Source organism: Sturnira hondurensis, unplaced genomic scaffold, assembly GCF_014824575.4.
Source record: "Sturnira hondurensis isolate 20B ecotype Veracruz unplaced genomic scaffold, ASM1482457v3 Scaffold0008761, whole genome shotgun sequence".
Taxonomy (NCBI): domain Eukaryota; kingdom Metazoa; phylum Chordata; class Mammalia; order Chiroptera; family Phyllostomidae; genus Sturnira; species Sturnira hondurensis.
The window spans coordinates 2,211,362-2,223,772 of NW_028081392.1; positions in this window are offsets into that span (position 1 = coordinate 2,211,362).

Below are 12,411 nucleotides of genomic sequence, written 5' to 3' on the forward strand. Positions count from 1 at the left end.
AATGTTCAAACCCATCAGAAAAGCTATGATTTTCTATTTTTTGTGTTTCTTAGAGCCCCCTGTCTCTTCACCTTTTGTACTGTCCCCCTGTACAGCTATCATGCATGAACTTGTCTTCATCAGTTGAGAATCCTATTCACCTCCTATGGTGGACTTTCTAAATCCTACACCCCTTGTCTTTTGTTTTGCCTTTCTCCTTCTTTTTCAATGAGCATTTCTTTTTTCTTAGTTTATTGTTTCTTTTTGGTGATAGCCTCCTAGGAAAGAATGCAAACTTTTTGAGATTTTGTGTCTGTAATTGTCTGGTTCAGCTGGATGCTTAATTGATAGTATGACTCGTATAGAACTCTAGAAATAGCCCCGGCTGGTGTAGCTCAGTGGATTGAGCGTAGGCCTGCGAACCAGATGATCGCGATTCAATTCCCACTCAGGGCACAAGCCTGGGTTGCAGGCTAGTTCCCAGCAGGGGATGTATGAGAGGCAACCATACATTGATATTTCTCTTCCTTTCTCCTTCCCTTCCCCTGTAAAGAACTCTAGAAATAATTTCCCTTGAGGATTTTTAACACATCATACCACTGTCTTCTAGCTTCCAGTGTTGATCTCAAGAAGTGAGAGGCAATTTTAATTCTTCATCCTTTTTTTCTCTGAAAGTTGTTAGGCTTTTCCCTTTTTTCCCCTCCAGTGCATGATGTGCTGTGTTGTGGGTATTTTACTTATACAATCTATTGTCCACTAAGTAGGTCCTTTATCAGGGGATTTCTAACCTTTGGCTCTAGGATATTTTCTTGATTTGTTTCTTTGATAATTTCCTCTGGTTTATTTTCTTTAGTCTCTCTAGAATTTCTTGATACACAGTATCTCTTTTCAAAAAGCAGATTGATGTCTAAAATTCCATTTATTAGACATAATTTGCATGATAGTACAGAATGAGAACTGAAAATAAGAACATACTTCAGTGTTTAATATCACATGAAATTCTTTATTAAGAAGCAAAATGAATATGCTGTCACTTTCTAAGAATAGCTGAGCTAACAGTGTCACTAAGGCCAAAGTGGGAGTATTGTCCCCTTTAAGGATCTCAAATGTTCTAAAACCTAAAATAGTACCTGGCACATTAATTGAATGAATAGATGTTCTCTACAAATATTTACACTTAAATACATTTATAGGTAACAGAAAATAAATACTGCACACGTACCCCAAACAGCTTTATCTTGGCAAGTTCCGTCATTTTTACCCCTTAAAACATTTAAAATAATTAAGATCTAATATTTTCAGTTTTTGTTGAATTTATTTCTCTGTGAGCCTGGAGTCACAATTCATATCACCCTGGAGAAAAGGAATCTACTTTGCTATAGTACAAAGGTATGATTTTGGATATTTCACATTTCAATATCATTTTGATATTTGATTTTGATATTTGATTTGATATTTGACATTTGATAGTATTGTTGTTGGTAGGAAATAAATACTAATAAACCATGAACTCTGATTGACCTCTTCCTCCTTTTACTTTCTGTTTCTACTTCTGCTGGTATGCCTTACTTACAGCGCATAGAAGCACAGGTCCTTAACGTCTCAGAGCCTCTTAACAGCTGAGAACAAGTGGAAAGTAGAATCTGATTTGAGTTACTTTTGTTATAACAAAGTTCCTAAAGAGTTTTACAAGGAAAGTTGTTCTGTACATAATCACACCCTCCCAAAACTAGACAGTGGCATTAACATAGTAGATAGATGTACCTTTGATACAGGGTGCAGCCAAGGGGGTGCCCAGAAAAGATTTGGAATGGTGTCCAGAACTCAAAGTGTACAGGAATATTGGGGGAAATATTAGGATGTCCTCACTCCCCGCTCCCAGGTGTCAGTTGGGGGAAGGCACAAATGGAGCAGGGCCATTGAGAGCTGTTTTGCATAGCAACAGTTTTGCAGCTAACCTCTGGAATGGTCGTTTAACATATCTATAATCTTTAACTGGTTTCATAGATATGTTAAATAGCTGTGGCCAAGTTTTGGGCCAGGGAGTAGTGAGTAGCTACCCAGGCAGGAATTGGGGCTGATGCTTGGAGAGAGTGCCTACAGGAGAGGCTTGTGGCTTTAGCAGAGTGAGGACCCCCTCTTGGCTAGGTGAGGGGGAGAGCCATGCTGTTTTGGAAAGATGCAGATCCCTGTAGCCATTAGGAGGGAGAGCCAAGTGGTTTCGGCAGAGTGCAGACCCCCTCTTGGCCAGGTGAAAAGGGAAGACCACGCAGCTTTGCCAGAATGGAGATCCCTGTGGCCAGGTGAAGAAGAGACGCACTTTTGGTGGAGTGTGGCTTTGGTAGAAGAGGCCCACAGGGCTTTGGGGCGCTCCCTTTGGCCAAGTGGCCTGGAAACCAGGAGAGACTTTGACTGGAACTTGGTACAAAGAACTCTTGCCAGTGAAAGGTGCCACATGACTTTGGATTAATTGGAGATCTTGCCTGGACAGGCAGGCGACACAGCTCACGGTGCCAGCAACCTGAAAAATGGACGTGTGCTCTTTTCCTGATTTACGGTACCCGGAGTTGGGACAGTGGGAGAAGGGAGCGCTGTGTGTGTGTGTGTGTAGGTGTATACCCTTAAAGACTTTAATATTTTAAGGAAGGCATTAGGCCTGAATAGCATTAAATAAACATTTTGTTTCCTTTTCACGAATCTCTGGCATTGACAGATGTCTTTCCAATTGGCGGCGGACGGAAGAGCCCAATAGATATTATTATACTGTCCTTGGGAGGGGCCTCTGTTTTCTGAAGCAGTTTTTGGCATCCCTGGGTGGGCCAAGTATTGCCCCCCCACCTCGGACCCTTGTTCGGTAACACCTTCAAAGACTAAAAATCCAGGCGATATTTGATGGCTGATTAAGATCCTAAAACCATTCAATATTTTACATGTAAATATGCATTAATATTGTTTTTAAATTACAGAATGTATCCTATCATAAACCATCTGTGGCCCTGGCTGGTGTAGCTCAGTGGATTGAGGGCGGGCCTGCGAACCAGACGATTGCGGTTCGATTCCCAGTCAGGGCACATGCCTCGGTTGCAGGCCGGTTCCCAGCAGGGGACACACAAGAGGCAACCATACATTGATATTTCTCTCCTTCTCTCCTTCCCTTCCTCTCTAAAGATAAATAAGTAAAATCTTTTAAAAAAAGAAAAAATAAATAAACCATCCGTGGATCTACCCAGTTGTTCCAAGTTGTTTGTACTCGCTCTAAACAATTGTGAGTTTACCTAGTAGGCTAAACTCTTTTGTAAGTGTATCAGTTTGAGTCCACAGAGGAGCAAACACCAAGATGACTTTGGATGTGCGAGGGATTTATTGGAGGGAGTAATTATAAAAGATAAAGGGGAAGGGGGCGGGATTCGAAAGGGAGTGCCATGCAGGCCTAACACCTGTGCCAAGAAAGAGGAAAGGAAGGATTGGGTGGCACGATCCTCAGATCATGAAGCAATCCTGAGAAAATATCACCCAAGCGTGAAGTTCCTGAGCTGACGTTGCCAATTAAAGGAATCCTGCTTTGTGCATGAATAGGGTCGTTCTTATACCCTACTGAGCTCAGTCATTGACTTGGAGCAGCCCAAGGGTAGCATGGCCTGGCATGAATGCATTAGAGCCAAAAATATGTCAGCTGTCATTCAGATGTTCTCCCTGCGGTGGAATCTCTTGAAGGGCAGTTTAAGTTGTGCAACTCTGTGATTATCACAGTCCACCTCTTGTTCTGCGTGAATCCATTACTCCATGTGTGTTCAGGAAGTAGTCTGACCACGGTTCCTGTTGGTTTATTTTCCTAAAGGGAAACTTAAAAGAGGAAGATTAGTGGGATAAGCCGCAGTCTCCCTTGAGTGTAATTAGTCTCAGGTCACAACTAGTACTCACCATTTCTCTCCTTTACTATTCATTTAAGTTTCTCTCATCCTCAGCTGTTACGTCCATGGGTCATTAACATGAATCAGGTAAGTCTAGTATATTTAATTGAGTATATGCCCCAATTCTGGTAATATGCTTGTTAATATGTTCATGAGATAGATGGTGTAAAAAGTTCCTTTAAGAACTAGCCAAAGGCTTCTGGTCAAGATGGTAGTGTAGGTAGGTAGGGTACTTAGAACCTCCCACAACCACATCAAAGTTATAACTAAACTACAAAACAACCATCATTCAAAACCACCTGAACTCTAGCTTTACAGAAGTCCTATAACTAAGGACATAGAGATTAAGCCATGTTGAAACTAGCAGGAGGGGCAGAAACACAGAATGGGCTGGTGCTCCCATGTGTGGTGGTTGTGACTGTGGAGGTCCCCCTCAGGAGCCAGGGTTCTCAGCCCCAGACCAGAAACCCCACCCCAGGTTTTCAGTGCCAGGAAGAGGAGTCCTCATAATTTATGGCTGTGTGAACCAGCACAGATTGTGGCTGAGGGAGACAGAGGCCCAGGCTTTCCTCTTGAATGCCTGCACACTCTCAGACTTACAGACTCTGAGCTGCAGCACCTAGACAGGAGCTCAAAAGCCACCAGGGATGTAAAGGGGGTAATTGAATTCTCTGGACTCAGGATGAGAGTTGGAGAGGCAGCTTTCTCCCAAACAGAAGTGCTGGCATAGGCCATTGTTCTTTTACTTAGTGTTCCCCCCCACAAAGCTGGTAAACAGACATCATATCTAAGTCCCAACAACCTAGCGAACACTGTCTGCCCTGTACCCTGATGATTCCCTGAGAACCGACCCTACCCTACTTGTGGACCCTCCAAAATGGTTTCTAGTGGCTTTTTGATACTAACTGCCTCCCTTGACTCATGCTTCAGATTTTTCTAAAATCTCCCAAATACGCAGCTCTGGTCTCTGCATACCCCATACATCTACCTAAGTGACCTCAGGCCTGGCTTAAGTAGCAACCAACTTCAGCTTGCAGCTTGGCCTCTCCTGGGCACCTCCAAGCCCAGCACAAGTAGCAGCCATCTGCAGCTTTCTCTTTATCTCATGCTGGGGCCCTGGGCTGGGAATAGGCAGTGGCTAACCTTGGCCTGCACATCCAGGCTAGCACCAGAGTCACTGCACCTAGTGGGCACTTTCAGACTACATCAGCTTACAACTCAGCCACCTTTTGAGTGACATCTTCAAGGGGGAATTAAGCAGGCACCAAAGCCCCACTAAAGTGAGTCCTGCTCCCAGAGGTTGGCCCCTGTACAGCAGCTCCTTTGCTGTAGTTGCAGCTGGTCCTTGCGGCTGATCAGTCTGGGAAGTCAATTCCTCCAAGTGATGTGCCAACAGCAATCAAAGCTCAACTACAATAGGAAGGTACACACAGTCCACCTGGGGTTCTCCTGAAGCACTTAGCTCAGGTGACTGGGGAGGCCATGCCACTGGGCCCTATAGGACAACTACTACAGAAGGATATTCTACTAAGACTGGAAGATGTAGCAGCTCAGCCTGGCATATAGAAACAAACGTAGGAGAGCAGTAAAAATTAGGAGATGAAGAAACAGGTCCCTAAGAAAAGAAGAGGAGAAATCCAGAAAAAGAAAAATGAAATTGAGGCAAGCAAACTTTCAGACACAGAGTTCAAACAAATGGTTATAAGGATGCTCAAGGAATTTAGTGAGAACTTCAACAGCATAGCAAAGGACATGGAAACCATAAAAAAGAAATGGAGGATACAGTAACTTAAATGAAGAATGAATTATAGGGAATTAACAGAGTAGATGAAGTAGAAAATCAAATCAACAATTTGGAATACAAGAAAGCAAAACAAAACAATTAGGAGAGCAAAAAGGAAAAAGAATCTAAAAATATAAGGATAATGTGAGGAGCCTCTGGGACAACTTAAAGCATACCAACATTCACATCATGGAGGTGATGAAAGGAGAAGAGAAAGAGTAAGAATTGAAAACCTATTTGAAAAATAATGATGAAAACTTTCCTTATCTGGAGAAGGAAATAGATACTCAAGTTCTGGAAGCACAGAGAGTCTCAAAAAAGATGGGCACAAAGAGGCCCACACCAAAACACATCATAATTAAAATGCCAAAGGTTAAAGACAAAGAGAATCTTAAAAGAAGCAGGGGAAAAAAGCAGCCAGTTACCTACAAAGGAGTTCTCATTAGGCTTCTAGCTGATTTCTCAAAAGAGACTTTGCAGGCCATTAGGAATTGGCAAGAAATATTCAAAGTGATGAAAAGCAAGGACCTGCAATCTAGGATTACTCTAGCCAGAAAAGCTATGATTTAGAATTGAAGGACAGATAGAGTTTCCCAGGCAAGAGAAAGCTAAAGGAGTTCATCACCACCAAACCAGTATTACAAGAAATATTAAAGGTCGAAGAAGAAGAAGGAGGAGGAGGAGGAAGAGAGGGAGAGAGGGAGGGAGGGAGGGAGGGAGGGGAGAAGGAGAAATAAAAAAATAAATAATAAAATGGCAATAAATACATATCTATCAACAAGTACTTTAAATGCAAATGAATTAAATGCTCCAATCAAAAGACGTACAGTGACTGAATACATAACAGAACAAGACCATTGCATATGCTGTCTACAAGAAACTCACTTCAGATCTAAAGATACACACAGACTGAAAGTAAAAGGATGAATGAACATATTTTTATGAAAATGAAAAAGTAAAAGGTGGGGTAGCAATACTTATACCAGACAAATTAGACTTTAAAACAAGGTTAAGAAGGACCCAGCAATTCCACTCCTGGGTATTTATCTGAAAAAAATCCCAAAACACTAAATTTAAGGAGACATATACATTCATATATTCATTCAGCATTGTTTACAATAGCCAAAATATGGAAGCAACTTGTTTCCATTAGCAGATGAATGGATAAAATAGTGCACATGTACAATGGAATGTGATGCAGCCGTAAAAATGAAATCTCGCCATCTGCAAAAGTATGATGGACTGACAGAGTGTTATGCTAAGTGAAATTAGTCAGACAGAGAAATACAAATGCTAGATGGTTTCACTTATATGTGGAATATGAAAAAGAAAATGAATGAACAGGCAAAACAGAAACAAAACTACAGAGATTCAGAGAACATTTTGGCTGTTGCCAGGGGGTGGGATGTTGGAGTGAAGGGATTTAGAAATACAAAATTGGTACAAAATTGGTATAGTCATAGGGATGTAAAGTACAGCATAGGGAATATAGTCAATAATGGAATACCTATGTATAGTATCAGATGGGTTCTAGATTTATCAGGGTGATCACTTCATAAGCTAAATAAATGTCTAATCACTGGGTATACATCTGAAAGGAATATAATATTTATTGTATATAATATAATATTGTATAATTTTTTTAAATTAACATGAACTGTTAATTTAAAAAAATTCAAAAAAGAACCAGCCAAGGACACTATCTTAAATGTCTTTAACAATTTGTATCATGCCTTCTTAATTTTTAAATGATCGTGGTACTGATATTTGTAAGCAACATAAATAAAGTAGATAGTGAATCATAAGCAATATTTTGTTAATTAGACCCAAAGGGGCTACTGTATTTTGCTGGAAATCTTTTTGACTAATTACGAAGCATTTATTTATTTTTTCCTATGGTTCTCATATGTAATTGTCTTTAGTATTAGAACATTAAGTTTGCACAATTCAAGCACATTATATTTGAGAGATGAAACAACTGCTGTGCCTTATCTTTGTAGAAGGGTTATATTCTTTTATATATTTCTTTATGTTTACATTTTTTCTTTAATAGGCCTATGTATTTAAATTACAGAATTCCCTCAGGCCACTTCTTTGGACTCTCTGGGTCTCAGTTCCTCTGCTATAAATTATTATGTTATTTGTTACTATATCATGCAAATTAATTAGGAATAGCATTTGTTATAACTAAATTTTTAAACTCTATGAGTACTAATTGTTAATTTCAGTTAAGTGCCTGAAATTTTCAGTTTAAAAGAAATGTACTGTAGTAGTTTTTTTCTAAACAACTTAAATAGCCTTTCATCATGGTTTGGGGTTATCTGCATAAATGGCAGAAATTACTTAAAGGAAGATGAAAGCCACAACTTTTGATTAGCAGTATAAATCTTTTTCTTTATACTTTTATGCAAGTAATTAAAAGTTAAAAGTAACTGGAATTTCTCATACATATCACACAGTTATATTAGAACCATTAAAATCTATGCAAGATAAATTTTACAGTATTTCAAAAGTAACCAAATAGCTGAAAAATGGAAAGTTCTTCCTTATAGAATTCTAGTGAATAATTGCAGAAGAAATTATAGTATTTTTAAAATGACAATTTTGCAACTCCTAATGAATTAACGGATGTAGAAAATGATTATCAATAGATGCTAACTAAAACCATTAAGAGAAAGGTTGAATGGAGAACTTTTATACCAGCTCTATCCACCCAAAACACTTAAACCCACTGCTCAAAATTAACATCACAAAAAGTGAGACAGTCTTGGTATCCTGGAAAAGATAAAGGACACTAGGTAAGAAACTAAGGAAATGTGAATAAACTATGAACTTCAGTTGATAATAAGGTAACAAATTAGTTCATTAACTGCAACAAATGTACCATACTAATGCAAGATGTTAGTTATAGGGAAGCTGCAGGGGCGGAAGTGGGATAGATGCAGGAACTCTGTATTATCTGCCTAGTTTTTCTGTAATCCAAAACCGTGCTAAAAATAAGGTATTAAAATACTTTAATACTTTATTAAACAAGATATTATGTTTCTCTTGGTATAATGAAATACGAATTATATAGAGTCACCTATGAAATATTCCTGCCCAAATGATTGAACATGGATTCTAATCAAGCATCTATCAGAGGTGATGGATAGATGCTTGATTAGATGCCAAACTTTTGGCATCTCTTGGCCACACTGGAAGAATAGTTGTCTTGGGCCACACATTAAGTACACAAACACTAACGAAAACTGATGAGCAAAAAAAAAAGGTTTTAAGTAAATTTACAATGTTGTGTTGGGCTGCATTCACAGCCATCCTGGGCTGCATGTGGTCTGCGGGCCGCAGGTTGGACGCCCCTGATTCTAAATCAGATCACTATAGGAAATGCGGTGGATAGCTGACTGTCTTAAACAATACCACAAGGATGAAATCACCAGATCCAGAATGTGGAGCTGTAACAAATGATCTCATTTCTTAAGAAAACGGCATTAAAAATTAGGAGAGGAGGAACTGTCATAGGCTAAAGAGTTATGAGATCTGTCAACCAAATGCAATGTGTTGACCTTGTTTGAACCCAGATTCAAAGAAATCAGCCATAAAAGATATTTGGGAACATTTAACATGGATAAAAGATTAAATAATATTAAGGAATTTTTAGTAATTTTTAGGTGTGGTAATGGCATTATAGGTATGTTTTTTTTAAAGTCTTTGTTAGATTATATCTGAAATATTTTAGCTCAATATGAAAAAATGGAACTTTTTCATATTTTTTCATGTGGAAAAGACAAAATTAGATCCCTTTCTACCTCACAGCATACACAAAAAATAAATTCCATCTAAAGGCCTAAGAGTAAAAACTTCCATCTTGCAAAAGTTGTTATAAACTACATGAAAAGACAAACCATGTCTATGTAGATACCCTGGAGAAAACCAAGCACATGTGCACTGTAGCATTTTTTATTATAATAGCAAAAATTAGAAACAGCTAATATGCATGAGTAGAAAAATGCAACCAGTGTGGTTTATTCATGCTATAGAAATTTATATATGCTAAATGTAACAACATAGATAAATCCTATAATGTGATATTGTGTTAAAAAGGTTAAGTTTCAAAAGATGATATAAATTATGACAGTTAGATAAAGTTTAAAACCACAAAAAATACTATGTTGTTAATGGATGCACTTACGGTAGAAGTATAAAAACAAACATGGAATAAATACATACTACCTTAAAGTTAGTCATTATCATGAGAAAAAGAGAAAGAGATAAAAAGGCAGGGCTTTACTTTAGAGCATTTTTATTTATTAAAAAAACTGAAGCAAATAAACTAAAATCTGCATGCTGAATATACAGGTGTCAGTTATACTATTTTATGTATGTTGGATATATCTCTTAATATAAAAAATAAGAAGAAATACCCAAAGTAAAAATGAACAGAGAACACATATTCAAATATTTTGCCATATATCTGATTGACATAATCGGGAGAATGACCTGAAGTGTGAGCCAGAATCATAGAGGGTCCAGAATAATTCTTATGGAGTGGGGTTCCCACCACCACCATATATTTTTTCCAGGCTGGCTTCTCAATTCAAATGACTTTGGGTTAATGGGGATGGGTCCAGTATTAGAATCATTATATATCATCATGCATTTCTCTCTAAATTCAACAGAAAATAGGGTTCCAGCTTTTTTAACACTTCATGTATTTCTAAGCTAAATAATAGTAATAAGTATCAACTGTAGATGGTGGACTAAATGGATATGAATCTTACTCAACAAACTAGAATTCAGAATGCTATATTAGTTTTTAAATATCAGTTAAATTCATAGCTTCATTTTGAAATCTGGTGGGAAATTTATTCTTCTCTGTTGGTGCCCCTCCCAGGTTACTTCAGTAGTGAAGTTGGTAGTGCACCCTTTATTGACTGCCTTCCTTTTCCTGTCGTACTTCCCCTTCCCCTGCCCTCCCACACAAACTACATGCATTTGAATCTTCTTGAATATGATTGTAGGGGAACCCAAAACAAAGGAAATGAAACATTAGGGCATCTTCACCTCAATTCAGCCTCTTTGTTCGTAAATTTAATAGTTGTCTAATCCATAGTAAACTTAACTTCCTTCTGTACAGCTGTTTACTCTAAAATGAGGCTGAGGCTGAATTAACTTCCTTTACCAGTAATTAATTTAATTGTACTGAAATTTTAATGACATGTTTTCAAGAACATACATAGTGTAATACATATAAGAACACATACCAACAAGATATGACAGTAATGACTCATGGGTCAAAGTTAGTCATGGAAGGATAATACACCCTATGGGTGTGTCGTACTTCACTAAGCTTAAGCTTCCGTCCAGATGCTTAGGAAATCTGTTTACTGGATAGCCAGAATGCTAGCCAGAATCTGTCAAAAGAAATTTTTATAAAAATAAAAGAAATAACACCAGGCACTTTGGGCACCTGTTACATTAGAGGGTTCTTTCAATCCAAAAAATAGTGTAATTTTACCCATTAACTTTTTTTTCCAGGCTGGCTTCTCAATACAAATGAATCTGGATTCATGATTCATCCATTCACCAGACCATAAGATGCACCTAGGTTTTAGAGGAGGAATATAGAAAAAAAGTTTTCGAAGCAAAAAACGTGGTAAAATATTTAATAACATAAATAACATAGGCTGCCCCCCTCCACAGCGAACCAAGCAAGCTACATTTGGACTATAAGGTGCACCCCACTTTTCTCCCAAATTTGGGAGAAAAAAGCATCTTACAGTCTAAAAAATATGGTTAGTAATCTGAGATACAAAGTGTTAGAACCACAGATTCCCTTTGAGCTCCCTGACAGAGACAGCGAGTATCCCTTTTCCTCTCTAGCAATATCTTCTTGGACTGAACCAGAAAGGCCTTGAGGTCAGAGATATTATGCAAAGTAGAGGGAGGAGGTGAGGCATAAAACATAAAAAGAGAATTAAGTCAGTTTCCTGAATCCTGAGATCGTCTTCTCCTTTTCTTGTCCCTCTCCCCACACTCAACTTCTGGAATGTTAGCAGCCAGTCTTATAGAGCCCGAACTGAAGCCTGCGATCAACCTCTCCTTTTATGTGAATGCCCACCAGGCAACAAGCCTAATGCACACACAGTGAATTTGCAATCAGGTCTTTCAGTCCCTCATTCAGATATGAATGGGCAGCCGAGAAGCACCAGAGAGGTGAAGAAACTGTCAGCAAGAAGGACAGAGACAGACTCAGGGAAAAGGGAGCTGGAGAAAACAGAGTACAGGGAATTGAAAAAAATATTTTTCAAAATTAGTCTCCTCAGATAAAAGAAGGTCTTTAACACAAGAAACAGGAATGCCTTGCTTTTAAAAATATTCAAATAGCAATAAATAACTTTGGTAAACTAAACCTATAATAAAACCATAGACTTAAAGGAATTTCCTAGAAAATAACAGAAGTCAGAGGTGAACAGTAAGAGAAGGTTAAGAAAATGAAAAGACCGACCCAGAAAATCTAACATATGACTATGAGAGAACTGAAAAAAAATGAAATGGAAAAAATTAAAAAATAAATCATAAAGCAAAATAATCAAAACTATCTATCAGGCATAACAGAATAATGACATTTCACACTACAGGAACTAAAAACAATGATCTCCTATATACTCTCTCTTAGGAGCCTATTAGAGAATAGTCACATGCAAAGCAAACTAAAAGGAGGAAGAGGGAGAGGAGGAG